At 58.0% G+C, this 14,135-nt stretch overlaps 1 long non-coding RNA gene across 1 annotated transcript; it reads left to right on the forward strand.

Annotated features, from left to right (window-relative positions):
* The first annotated feature begins 6,200 nt into the window (after positions 1 to 6,200).
* Positions 6,201 to 12,833, forward strand: LOC120228760. Its single transcript, XR_005527583.1, has 3 exons — positions 6,201 to 6,897; positions 10,082 to 10,200; positions 12,127 to 12,833. It is a non-coding gene; the product is annotated as an uncharacterized LOC120228760 (long non-coding RNA).
* Positions 12,834 to 14,135: the final 1,302 nt, after the last annotated feature.

Raw genomic sequence — 14,135 nt, forward strand, 5'->3', positions numbered from 1 at the left:
TCCTCCTCTGACCTGTGAGGCAGACTGAGTCATCTCCTTTGTCTACACCCTTGGCAGAGCATGTATCATGGAATTATCGGTGATTCTGTCAGGGTCTGTCCCCCCCACAAGGCTGGAGCATCTGGGCCCAAGAGCACACCTCCCTCCGCTCCCAGCCCCAGTGCCAAGGGCGAGGCCTGAACACGGGAGACGCTTGGAAATGCTTCCTGGCAGGAAGGGCTAGGTGCGCTGGGCCGGGCGGGGGCCGACACCCTTTCTGTGGGCCCCTGAGATCCTTGCTGCCGCCTGGCCTGCGGGAGCTTTGCAGGTTCTCAGGGCCCTGCTCAGAGGCTGTTCTGTCACACTTCTGAGAGACAAGTGGGGCCGGAGAGGGGCCCAGCACCCCCAGGCTGCTCCCCGAGGGGCCCCGAGGAGAAACTGGCTCGTCCTGTTTCCCCGGGGATTGAGGAGACTAGACCGTTTGAGGCAGGGCTGTGCCCTGTGCTGCCGGGGTGGGTCACTGGGGATCCGAGACTGGAATGTGATTGGGGGGGCGGGGGGGGGAGCAGGGGCTGGAGGCGAAGACTGGGGCTCTGCCGGCTGGCGGCTGGCGAGGGAGAGATTTTGTTCTGCTGGTTCTTCAACCCCGAGTGAATAGTGTGTGTGGGACAGAGGGAGGGAGGGAGGGAGGTGAGGCAGAAGAGAGAAGGCAGGGGAGAGAGGGAGAGAGACACGGAGAGAGGAGGGAAGGAGATGCTCTTGCTGCTAAACTGTGTGCTCAGAATCAGGAAAGGAAGTATCTGGGGCACCTGGGTGGCTTAGTCGGTTAAGCATCCGACTTTTGCTCAGGTCATGATCTCGCGGTTCGTGGGTTCCAGCCCCGCGTCGGGCTCTGTGCTGACTGCCGGCTCAGAGCCTGGAGCCTGTTTCAGTCTGTGACTCCCTCTCTCTCTGACCCTCCCCTGCTCACGCTGTCTCTCTCTCTCTCTCCTAGAAATAAATTTAAAAAAAAACATTAAAAAAAAAAAAAAAGGAAAGGAAGTATCCTGGGGTACCAGGCCTGGGACACTGACCCTGGCTTCCTTCCTTCCTTCCCTCCCTGAGCAGACACCCTGTAGGGCTTTCCGCCTCAGCCCCCTGCTCAGAGGGGGCCCCGGAGATGAACCAGCTGCGGGCTGGCCTTCCGGGCCTGCCAAGTCCAAGAGCCAGGTGGACACTGAACGTGCGCTTTCTGTATGAAGTGATCAGACTCAGGGCAGCAGGCGCCCGGGGTGCCGCGGAGGGGCCCGTGTGAGTCCTGGGAGGGGAAACAGATGCAGCCGCCCAGGGACTGGCACCGGGCACCGCAGCCATCCGTTAGGAGCTGCGGGGACGTCTCCCCTCTTCCCTGAGGCCTCAGCTTCCGCTGGAAATTGGGAGACGGTCAGCTGCTTTCAGACTGATGGTGTGTGAGCCCCAGTCAGTGGACAGGCCCCCGGCTGGGGGTCTGGAGGGAGGACCTGCGGACTGGAGCGGCGCTGGGACCCCCGTGCCTCGAGCCCCCTTCTTGGGGACTGTGCACAGGACAGCATGGGGGGCGGGGGCGGCAGAAGCGCTGGTTGAGAGTCAGGAAAAGGTTTTGTTTCAGCTGCTGCTTCGGGCCAGCACCTCCCCCTCCCAGATGGGAGCGTTAGTTCCTGCAAGCATCAACCGTGCTGCCAGTGTTGGGGTCCTAGCATCTGGGGAGCAAGGAGGTCTCCTAGCTGGGGCCATAAACACAGGCTTTGGGGTTCGGCCAGCCTGGGTCACGTCTGGCTACTGACTCCCTCTCTAGGCTCTACACCCCTACCTTTAAAATGGGCATAATCACGGGCCCCTCCCAATAAAGATGGCAGGTCCGTGCCAGGCTGCCTCTAAACCCTCCCCGCCATAACACTGGCCACGGCACCGTGTCTCTCCCATCTGGATGGAGGACACGGATCGAGCGGGCCTTTGTCACGCAGTGGGACAGGTGAGAATTATAGGAGTTTTCTGGCCAGAGCTGCTGTTTCCAAAGAGGCTGTGTCCCAGCGCTGTGGGTGGGCTCCGAGAAAGCATCCGGCAGCTTGTGACTTTGGCGGCAGTGTAACCACAGGCTCCCTCATTTGTTCATTCGCTCATTCATAAATCACACATCGAGGCCCTGTCGCCCATCGGCGCGCTGGGAGCACAGCTGCAGGTGTGACGCCTCTCTAACACGGCATCGCGGACAGACGAGCACGTGTATTTGGAGTTCAGCGGCCTCGGTTCCTGTCCCCAGCTCTGCCGCTTGCTGACTCACACGACTTACTTACTTTCTTTGCTCGCTTTTGCCCCGTCTGTAAAATGGAGAAAATGATAGCACCTACCTCGTAAAATTGTGGGAAGAATTAGTGAGTTAATGCAGGGAAGATACAGCTGTGCCGGGTACGTAGAAGGTGCTAAGGAATGCTTCCTCCTTATTGTTGTTCTGTTTTGTTTAAATGTATTTATTTTATTTTGAGAGACAGAGAGAATGGGAGCGGGGGAGGAGCAGAGGAAGAGGGAGAACCTCAAGCAGCCTCTGTGCTGTCAGCGCAGAGCCCACGTGGGGCTCCATCTCACAACGCTGTGAGATCGTGACCTGACCGGAAATCGAGACTCAGATGCTCAGCCATCTGAGCCACCCAGGTGCCCCCGTCCTGATTGTTTTCTATTCCCTCCGCAAAGAGTCTTGAAAAGCTGCTCTGCGCTGGGGGAAGTGTGTCCCAGCCAGAGCTCTCCTGAGAGTGATGGCACCCGCGGAGGGAAGGGAGTGGCGGGGGCCCCTCCAGGCCCCATCATGGCAGACTGACTTCTTCAATTGGCACTTCCCACCTCCTGGCCCTTGTTGGACCTTTCTTTTGTGACCTGGAGCTCATTCTGTGCCCAGGGGGCTCCCAGGGTGAGGCCTGATGGTAGGAATAAGGCTACAAGAGCCTTATTCGCTGGGAAAGTCCGGCTTCAGACCGTAGGAAAGATTTCAGGATCAAGTATTGAAGCTAACAGTGTTCTCTGATGAAGAGGCACCTGGGTGGCTCAGTCGGTTGAGTGTCCCACTTCGGCAGAGGTCATGATCTCACAGTTTGTGGGTTCGAGCCCCACATCGGGCTCTGTGCTGACAGCTCAGAGCCTGGAGCCTGCTTCAGCTTCTGTGTCTCCCTCTCTGCTCATCCCTCGCTCACACTCTGTCTCTCTCTGACTCTCAAAAATAAACATTTAACAAAAAAAGTGTTTTCTGTTGGAGACATTCTCAGATGCCACCAAACCACATCTGGGTGTTATAGGCCCCTCCGGCGCTCTGAGCCACTATTTATTTCCTCACCTATCAAGAAATGAAAATAATAGTTCCTGCTTCATAGTTTTCTTCTTAAGAGGATTAAATGAGATGGTGTCTCAAAAGCACTTAGCTGTACTCAGCACATTGCAAAGTGGTTTATCAGTGTCACCAGTTATGACAGTAAAAATTCTCAGAAAATGCAAATGTAAATTGAAAACCACCTGAAAGATTCTTTTGGGGGGCTACAGCTCCTTAGAGCTGTGAAGCTGTACACCTTCCACTAGCCCAGCAGGTCAAAGACTTGGGACAGAGACCCTGACACCCAGAGTTTAGCTAGCGTAGCAAAGTCACACAGTCGTCCAGGACATTGGCAGAGGGGGACGAGAGCTAGGCCTCAGTCTGGCGCTCTCCAATACCTCGAGAGTTATTCTCCCAAGGGATAATTATGGGCAGTCAGCATTGATACCCAGCCGAGGTCACATGGGCCTGTCCTCTGGAAGCTTCTGGTCTGATAGGGAAAACTAATTTTGTACATGATTATGATAATAGGTAAAGAGATAAAATAAAAATCACCTGTTCTGTTGGGGGAGGAAGGAGGAATCACGCATTCATTCATTTTAGGAGGCTGTGCCAGGCCTTAGAGCAATGGGTCTCAGTGGGGGGTGAGGGGAAGTGCAGCCATGTCCAGAGACATTTTGGTTGTCTCAGCTGGGGAGGTGCTGGCATCTAGTGGGGAGAGCCAGGGGTGCTGCTAAACATCCTAGGACACACAGGAATGGCCCCCATGACAAAGAATCTGGTCCAAAATGTCCACGGTGCCAAGGGCGAGGGACAGCCTGCCCTGCAGAAATGGCGGTGACCCAGCAGGTGCCACCCCTGCCCTTTTGAAGCCTAGAGTCTGGCGGGTCCGCAGACATTACAGACATGATTGCATAGATGCGGATTTAGTTGTAATTGCGTTGCAAGCTAAGAAGGTAAAGTGCAGAAAAAGGCTTTCAGTCCATGGAGGAGAGACCTTGGGGGAGGTTTTGCCAAGCAGAGGGCACAGCCTAAGCGGAAGCCGAGAGGCAGAAGACAAGGGTGTGTGGAGGGAAGGGCCGACTCCTGGTGTGCGTCTGGGGAGACAGAAGAAAATGATCCGGCTTCAGAGGCTTCCAGAGGTGGGGAGGAGGGAAAGTTCCGGTAGGAGCTCTCAGCCTTCAGCCTGGTTTGAGGGAACTACAGCTCCCAGTACGCTGTGCTCTGGGGACCTGAGCTGTGGAGGCCTGTGGGTGGGAGTGCTGTCCTCGTGTGGGCCCCCCCCCCGCTCCCCCCCCCCGTCTTCATTTGCATCCCCCTGATAGGTGGGAAAGAGAAGCAGGAAAAAGGAAAGAGAGAGAAGAGGAAGAACATATTTTCATTTCAAACACAGTAGGGGTGGGGGAGGTAGGAAGGAATCTGGTTTAGGGTACCTTTGAGACAAGCACAGAAAATCCCCACCGTGGCCCAAAATAGCACTAAAAACAGACGTTTTGGCAAATCAGACTTAATTGAGTGGTTCTCTTTTCTGGAGTCCAGCAGGATGTGGACGGAGCTGGCTTTGTTCCCTTAGGGTGACATTGTCCCCTGGGGCCCTCACCCTGGCTAATTAAACAGAGAGGCCCTGGTCTCCTGGGCAGGACGGGAGCCTGGGGAGCTCACTCGGCTTGGCAGCCCTTGGCCTTAGCCTTGAGCGTTCCAGAGGGCCAGAGATGGTGACTGGAGGGGCGGGGGGGGGGAGGGCAGGGGGGCGGGACCACTAGAAACAGGGGCAGATGAGCAGAGGTGGGAGAGGTCTGGTTCCTCCAAGAAATGGATGTCTGTCTCTCTGGATGCTGCAAGCGATCACAGAGAAAAGCCATCATTTAAGGAGCACCTGCTGTTTTACTGGACATTGGGTGGTCTGTCCTCTCTGAGCCTGATCAGCTGCCCTATACAGATTCTCAAGGCGGCTGGAGCTCAGAGAGGTTAAGGGACCTGCTTGAAGTCACACAGCATCCAAGGGGCAGAGCTGAGTTTGGAAGCGACATCTGCTGGCTGTACCTACCCCTCACTCACCACCTCGCGGTGGTCACTCATCCATTTGGCAGATAATCACTGGCTGTGAAATAATACCACAGCCCGGTGGGAAGTTTTTAGGGCTTAGAGTCCAACAGGAATAAGCTTGAATTCTGAGTGGGGCAGTTTACCTCTGTGGCTTTTTTTCTTGGGGCCTCCGGTCATTTGTCAAGCCAGCATAATCATGCCTTTATCCTGAGTTGCCGAAAGGGTTAAACTCTGCGTGGAGGGGACAGGAAGGGGAAGAGGGAGGCCCAGGGAGGTTAGGGCCTGCCCTGGGCCACCCAGTGTGGCAGGGCGCAATAAAAGAGCCCTGGGTAGAGGGAACCAGGAGAGATTGTTGTATCTTGTGCGGTATCAGTATTGGGTTTCTTTATTTGAACGGGGAGAGAGGGCAGCCCCCACTCTGCAGGTAGAGAAGGTGGTGTGGAATGCGGGTGTTTATTTTTCTTCCCCTGTGAGAGCCCTGTTTCAGCTCAGGCTGATGAGGCTTCCCGAGACACCGCAGCGGGTGCCCGGGGCTGCATGCCCTGGGGTGCCCACCAGGTAGAGGGGTCCGCTCAGGTGCCTGCCCAGGGTGGGCACTGAGGGGGCGCCTACCATGTAAGACTCCCATTGTGGCCCGTAAGCTCTTGTCCCAGAGCCTGGCATACCCAGGAGCCCCCGGAAAGACTGAGGGGTGGGGGGAGGGCCATAAAACCAGGTGTCCCTCTGCCTCCTCCAATTCAGCCCTTCTGACCCCATTCATCTCCTTATCTCCTGGCAGCCCACGGGTTGCTGGGAAGTCAGGGGCAGCCTTCCTGACTGAGGAACAAAACAAGCCTCGCTCACAAAAGGAGAGGGGAGGTTGGCTGGGCCTCTTGGGCTCCCCTCCCCCTGCCCCAGCCCCTGGCTGCAGGCATCTTTCCCGTTCCGAGAACCGAGCTGGCGCCCTAGGTTCTGAGAGGCTGTAAGGGGGCTGCGAAGCCATTGTGGGTCAGGCTGCCCCAGCTGGGTGCCCTGGCACTGGGGAGGTGGATCTGAGGAATGTTGGGGTGGCTGTGAGGCAGGGCTTGCTGGAATGGCCGCCCCCTCCTTCCCTTCAGCTGGCCGGGAGGACAGCTTGGAGAGGAAGCCAGGCCGGCAGGTAGCAGAGAAAGACATCGGATCCAGAGGGAGCAGCAGAGAAAGCAAACAAACAGGGCTTTGTGTGGCTGCAGATTGGCGTCTCAGAAGGGAAGCCAGGCCTGTGGTAGTGGGGAGGAGGGACTGGGAGAGCAGGCCATCGCTCTGGGCCCGAGATAGGCGGCCCGGCCAGCCCTAGCCAGGCGGCCCGGGAGCAGGGAGTGCCACTGTGTGTGGACGGGCATCCGGAGTCACAGCCTGGCTGAGTCCCAGCTCTGCCACCGCACTCCCTAACAGATCTGGGCTTGTTTGCCCAGGGAACCTGGGCAGAGTCACTCACATGCACGACTCGGGAAGATAGTCATCTGGCCAAACTGGCCTGGCCCGGTCCGTGTGAGTTCCCATGCTGCTCTTGCCCCTCATTGTTGCCGGGAGAACACAGGGTAAGAGGGGACCAGGGACTCCCGGGGAAGCTGTCAGCTTCGCTGAATCTCCCCGGAGAGCAGGGATGGCTGCTCAGAGCTGCGGGCGCTTTGGGGGCTTCAAAGGCGGCCCTACTGAAGAGAAAGGGGTTCTTGCTGTCCAGGAACAGATGGCTCGGGTGTAGGTGGGTAGAGGCTGCCATCTCGGGCCCCCAGGCCTGGGGAACCAAACACCTCCCACTTCACTGGGGGTGGAGGGGCACTAGGTTGGGGGAAAGGACACAGCTAGGAAGACAGGGTCTTCTCGGGCCTTCTTTCCGAGAGGGCGGGGGGTGGGGTGGGGGGGGAAGGCGGTGGGGGGCGCGGTGGAAGGGGACCGGTGTCAAATTCTGGATCCTAGCGCGGGCTGTCCCAGCCTCTGGGGGCTGGGCAGGCCTCGGGCCTCGGGGAAAAGGCTTAGGTAGGAGCTGTCAGGCCAGACACACTGGCAGCTCGATTATCGCCTCCGGGGCCATTTCCTCTCCTCTCCTCAACCTCGAGAGGGGGCGGCGAGAGGGCAAACGCCCGCGCTTCCTGCCCTCCCCTACGCTCCCCTCCCGCGGCGCCCACCATCTTGGCCGCGCCGGGGCCTCCTCCGCGGCGTCCGGCCTGACAAGCCCCGGCCGGCGGGCCGGCGACGCCGGGAGGGGTCGGGAGCCTAGGGGCGCGGGGGGCGGGGCGGGGCGGGGCAGCCCGCTCCCGTCGCCATGGCAGCGCTCCGTCCCGGCGTGCTCCGCGGGGCCGCGGGGCGGGGCTAGCGAGGCCCCGCCCCCCTCACCGAGCCCCTCTCTTTCCGGGAACCCGGGACTGAGGGCAGTGGCTTCCAATCCCGGCGCCCCGGCTCGAGGTTCGTCCGGAGACCGGGCTCAGCTTACTGAGCTCCTCAACCCCCGCGTCAGGGGCAGCAGGAAGCAGGCTGCACCCCCGACTCCCGCGCCAGGGAAGTTGAAAGTAGGGGCCAGCCTCCAGGCCATGCTGTCCCGGAGCTCAGGCTCCTGGCCTCCAACTCTGCCCTTCCCTGAGGCTGCCCCTGAGCCAGTCGGGCCTAACTCCCCGCTAAGGGCCAGGGAGGCACCCCACGCACGCACCACGTCGTCCAGGCCTGGACTCTGCCCCCCCAGACGGTCTTCCTCCAGACCAGGAGCACGGGCCTCCCCTAGTTGGCAGCCATTGGACCGTCTGGCCAGGAGACACATTCCTACCTCCCCAGCCCGGGCACCCCGCCTGCCCTGGGGGCAGCCTCTTCCGGAACTTTGCTGCTGCCAACGCCTTAAGAACGGTCATTCCAGGGCCGCCTTCTTTCCCCCAGTCTCTTCCAAGGTACCGACTCAGCTGACCCTCTGTCCCCTCCTACCTGGATTGGGCGGGCAGCAGAATTTAATGCCGGCCTTTAGGTGTTGGAAGAGAGGCTGTGTGCCTGTTGAACAACGGTCCTTCGGCCTTTCTCAAGCCTCACCCAGTGTACACACGCAGAGTGAGCGCGCTCAGCGTGACCCCTCAGTTGCAGCAGGAGAGACGCAGGCTTGATATCAAAAAGAACTTCCCAGTCCTAAGCATTTTGCTTTTAATGATTTATCATGACTATGTTGAATTTAGAAAAATCTGTATCCAGGAACACAAGGAAAAATTCCCTGTTTCTATCCATTGGACATAATTACTGTCAACATCCTTTTCTAGACATGCAATAAGGAATATACGATAGATAAATGTAAGATATGGGACCATTCTATATATTTGGTTTTGTAAGGCACTTGCTGGTTTTAGTGGCTTTTTTTCCCTCTATAAAAGGAGGACAAGCTTATGATAGACTTTTGGGAAATATGACAAGTAAAGGAAAAACAATTCATGCATAATCCCAGTCTCCAAAGGCAGGCACAATTGACTTTGTCCCCTCCTCACTGGCTTTGTGCTGTTGTTCAAGCATGCGGGAGCTCATCCTGTGTATACCGTTTGATATCCTGCTTTTCTCAAATTTGTGTAACACTCTCCTTTTTCCTGAGTCCGGGAGTTTTGAGAGAACGGGAACCGCGTTCCTATGAGAACTTCAGGAAAGCCAGACTAGATGATCCCTTTCTCTCTCTTTATTTTTCCAAGTTTATGTATTCTGAGAGTGTGTGGGAGGGGCGGAGAGAGGGTGTGAGAGAGAATCCCAAGCAGGCTCCGCACTGTCAACGCAGAGCCTGACGCGGGACTCAGACTCACAGACTGTGAGATCGTGACCCTAGCCGAAACCAAGAGTTGGCCACTTAACCAACTGAGCCATGCAGGCGCCCCCGGACAGTCCATCCCTTTCTGACTTTGTTTATTCTCTCTCCATCTGCATACCCCAGGAGCCCTTCCTCATTGCCACTAATCTCTGATAAAAGCAGCTTGGGCCAGTGCTTGGGTCCTGCTAGCTCGGGGCCAGGAGGCCACTTGGCCTGGTCAGGGACACTGAAGTCTCATGGCCTCAGCTGAGTTTCAGGCCCCAGCAGCAAGGGGCTTTAACTTTGACCTCTGACATCAGCCTCACTCCAGCCTCCTTGGCCCCAGCCATCCTCAGATCCAAAGACCCCTTGTTGGCCATGGGACCCACCTTCTGTTCCCTCTCCACATCCTAGGAGCCGTTTTGCTGCCCTAAGCTCCTCAGCCTGTCCCCGGGGGCTTGCGGGCCTGGCACCAGGCTCAGCCTCCCTATGCCTGGCTGCCCTTCAGGCCGAGCCACAAGCTGGCCTTGCCCCACTGGTCACTGCAGCAAGGGCCTCTCTTCTTCCCCATTCCTGAACAGTTCAGTTCTACCACCTCCAAGCCCTGTGCGAAACAGGCCTTGGAAAATCACAGTTGCCAGGGACGGATTGGCATTTAAAAGGCATCCAAGGCTTGGGGGGAAAAGGCTGAAGAGACCAGAGAATTCAGGGCCCTGTCTCTGAGCAGCAGCTGGCTTTGTGGATGGAAAATCACAGAATGCCCCTTTCCCTGGGAATAACTCCCCTGGCAGAAGGGCAGCGGGTGGGGCACCAGACATCATGCCCCAGTGGCCACCACCTGCCACCACCACGTGCTCTCCAAAATGAAAAGATGTGGGAGGGATATTGTGAGCCTACAGCCAATGGCCCTGTAAATTACATTCTCTTAACAGGTTTATTCATTTATAAAATATTTAAGACCCGTTTCGCTTTACCTGCAGCAAGGAGGCAGCCAGGTTGGGGCCGAGATTGATGCTCTGGACATGATTTATTTATCTGGATTTGCTCTTCTGGGCTGGGCACCGCCTGCCGTGTGGAATTTAACCAAGTGGCAAGATGGGTGTGTATCTGAGTGTGTTCCTGGGCTTGGGGAACTGCGTGTGCAGCTTGTGGCTGCGCCCATTGAGGGAGGTGGTTCTGTCCATGGAGGGGGCGACGGTTCTCCTGTGGCTGCCGTGTCCAGGCACGTGTATGAGTCTGTCTGTGATGGGTGTTGACTATGTGCCTGTGTGTGTGATCTGTGCATGTTGTGGGGGGTGTCTGTTTGCGACAGGGATCAATGTGTGATTGTATGTGTGTGTGTGTGTGTCTGGGTTGGAGAACTGAGAGAGCACCTCCTGGGTACCCATCCGTGCAGTGGTACAGTAGGGCGCCCTGTGTGCCTCTGTGTGTGAGTGTGGTTTGTGTGTCTGCATTTGTGGGCAGAGGACCTGTGTGTGTGGCTGAGCGTCTGTCTGTGTGTTTGTGTGCATATCCTGTGGTGTGAGGCCTGTTCCTGTGTGCATATGGGGTGTGGTATAAACTTTTCCCACCTGCTTTTTATCAATGGTAGCGGGACTGGTCCCTGACTGGGTTGCTGGGCACCTGTTTCTACCCCCAGCCCTGGGCACCAGGAGGGGCTCAGTGCCTAGGAAGCCCAAGTTCTGTGACCCCCGTGTGTAGCTGTGCCTCAGGCTCCAGGGAGGGCTGGCTTTGGGGGCTGAAGGGACACTGATAATCCCTGACCCTGGCCCAGAGGTCAGAGGAAACTCCAGGGTCACTGTGGTCCAGGCCTATGTTTCACATATGGGGAAACTGAGGTCCAGAGGCCACATAGCCTGTTAGTGGCCAAGCCAGGACTTTAATGTGGAGCCTGGCACCAGCTCTAGGACTCTGCTCTGGGGCAGCACCTCCCCGGGCCTCAGTTTCCTCTTCTGCTACACGGGGGGTGGGTTCCTGGGTTCTGTGGGCTCCTCTCACACAGAGCATTGAAACTGTAATGGCCAACAGAGGAAGCAGGGGGTCATCAAGGATGGCTCTGAGTCCCTCCCATTGAGGAGGCAGGCAGCAAGCGCAGCGAGGAATGACTGGAACATCCCTGCTCTGGGCCCTGAGACCCAGGGGTGAGTCCCAGCTCTCGGGGCAATTCTGTACTTGGGGCATCGTCTGTGTCCCTTCCCCAGCCACAGCCCCTGCACAGATGGGGCCCGGTGGCCCAGGAAGTGGCAGGCATTTGGTTTTCCTCACCTTGTGACAGCCCTCAGGCACCCCCCCCCCCACACACACACCCTTAGCAGCTAATGCGTCTGTCACTACTTTCCTAATGAGGCTGCTGAGGGCCCCCTCTGGGACAGATACCTTTGCAGGCCAGCCCGCAGCTGAGGGGGTGGGCTGGCCTCAGGATCAGGTTGGGAAGGGGGGGAGGTGCGGGGAGTGTCTGAGGACTTGGGGAAGCAGGAAAGCCCCCACCAAGCATGCATTTTTCTTTGGCACTGTGACTGTTTGTAGTAATAATACTTGGTCTGGTGGGCAGATATGTTTGCAAGCCTACTGCGTTCCAGGACTGAGATCCGCCATGATCTGGGTGTTCGAAATCCCTGGACCTGGGATGTGTGGCCAAGGGAGAAAAGACAGTAATCAAATAATCAAATTATTGGTTTCATTATACATGCACGTACCGGAGTGCGCATTATCACAAGCCAAGACAGAGGCATGGAGAGTATGAGCAAGGGCCGCTTATGGAGAGAGGGTGCTCTGGACACCTGCTAAGGGCATATCTAGGACTGAATGACTCAGGAGATTTTTTTTTTTTTTTTTTTTTTTTTTTTTTTTTGACTCAGGAGATTTTTTTTTTTTTTTTTTTTTTTTTTTTTTTGCTGTGTGGCCCCCGGCAACTGCCTACCTCCTCTGAGCTCCTGGGGGGCTGGAAGTTTCCTTGTAGCTCCAGCCCCTCTGAGTGGAACTCTCCTCTTCCTGCTCTTCCTGTGCTCTTTGCCTTCTCCACCAGGGCCTCAAGACATCTTTCTGCAACAACCTTGACTCGGGAATGCCCGCGGCACTGCCCCAGGGGACGCCGGGAGCCACGGCACAGCAAGGCTGCCTCAGGCCCCACCTGCCATTTCGTCTTAGGCCTTCTGCTCTCACAGAGCCACCTCCCAGGCCAAAGCAACCCTGGAAGAGATGAAATCTGAGGACCAGTCCCCGTTTTCCCCCACGTTGTAGAGGGAGGCACGCATTCGTTCACTTGTTCATTCGCTCAGCCGGCCTTTCTTGAGTTCCTATTAACTTCCAGGCGTTAGACAAAGTGGCAGACTGGCTGTCCTCTAGCCACGTCTGGCTCAGACCCATTTTGAAGGCCCACCAAGGGTTTGGGGGAAGAAAATCTAAACAAGTTGCCAGTGAGTCATCCTTGGGCGATGCTACCCCCAGTTTCCAGTTTACTGCCCTTCTGTGTTATTGCAACCTGCTCCCCCAAGGCCGTGATTGGTGGCACTGGCTATATAGCCTGACACCCAGTGGGGGGGGGGGGGAGAGGGGATGGAACGGCCTCCGCCTGGCCACAGCCCCCTCCTCCTTCCTGGTAACCCCTCCTGGCTGTGTGTGAGTTCCTGGTTACCAGCCCGGTCTCAGGAGCCAGCCCGCCCAGGTGCCAATCCTGCCGTTGGCCTTTTACCAACCGTGGGACCGGAGATACATTAAAGTCCTTTCTCCCAAGCCTCATTTTCCCGCTGTCAAATGGTGATCACAACTGCAAGTACCCACTGGCTCCTGATGTTGCTAGGGGTGGGGGAGGAAGTGAGAGAATTTCTGCTAAGGGCTCAGACACAAGGCTTACGTGTGGACTGCTGCTATTGTTAATAAAGGAATAGTTTGCAGGCTGAGACCTGGGTTCTCGCTCCCCGATTGTGGGACACCCTGTGTGAGTCACGTGGCACCTGCAGGCCTCAGTTTACCCAACTATTTCTCACACCTGCCCTCGCTGGACGGCCTCCTCTCTCCCGCTCCGAAGACCCCTTCTTGGGACCTGGGCGGGGTCGCGGCCAGGCCTACACCCCGCTTGCCAGGAGGGACGCACTGTGGCTACAGGCCCCTCTGGAGCCCCTGGCTCCTGGCGGCCGCGCCCCGCCGCCCCTCCAGCGCTCGCCTCTGCCCTGCGGGGTTGCCGCCATCAAAGCGCCTGCTCGTTCTTATGCTAATGAGCTGCATTAATGCTTAATGGCCGCGAACGCGCGGGTTTAATTGCACCTGCCCGGGCCGGAGGCGCGGCGGCCGCAGAAGCAGCTGCGCGCCCGCCCGGACGGCCTTAATTACCTGGAAAACGGCGCCCGGCGGGGAGGGGACGCGGGGAGGGAGCGGCGCGGCCTCGGCGGGCGCGCCTGCCTCCGCCGGGCCGCGGCCCAGCCCCGCTCGTCCTCGGAGCGCGGCGCGGGGTGGGGAGAGGCCGGCGTGGCAGGTTCGTTTAATTAATTTATCGCCCTGCCTGGGCGGAGACCTGCCCCGCCTGCGGCCGGGCTTCGATCTCGCCGCGGCCTCCACGCTCCCTCCGGCCCGCGGCGGCCGCCGCTGGCTGCCCACCACCACCCGGCCATCTTTGGCTTGGCATTCAAGGCCCTTCGGGACGGCCGCTGCCGGCGACCCGGCCAGCACCACACCGCTCCTCCACAGCAACAGTAATGGTGGTGGCTCACTGTGGGCCAGGTGCCCCGGAGGGCGTTCAGTGTGACCTCTCTGGCCTCCAGATGCCTCTGTCCGCCCGCCTTACCTTCCCTGCCTTTCAGAAACCGTCCCCGCTGCCTGGAAAAGGGCCCCTCTCCATCCTCTCTCATCCGCCCTGAAATCCATCCGTGTCCCTCCAAAAAGGCAGGCTCTGTCTTCCTGCTCCCTCTCTTGGGGGAAGGGGCGGCCCAGATGAGGGGTGTCTTGGTGTGTCCTGATCCCCCAGCCTGACAGTTCCTCGGGCCCGTCTGGTCTGATTGTCCCTGCATGCAGTGCTGCCCTGAGCCCTCTGCCCAGACT

The sequence above is a fragment of the Hyaena hyaena genome, unplaced genomic scaffold (genome assembly GCF_003009895.1).
Source record: "Hyaena hyaena isolate Hyena2069 unplaced genomic scaffold, ASM300989v1 scaffold_27, whole genome shotgun sequence".
Lineage (NCBI taxonomy): Eukaryota > Metazoa > Chordata > Mammalia > Carnivora > Hyaenidae > Hyaena > Hyaena hyaena.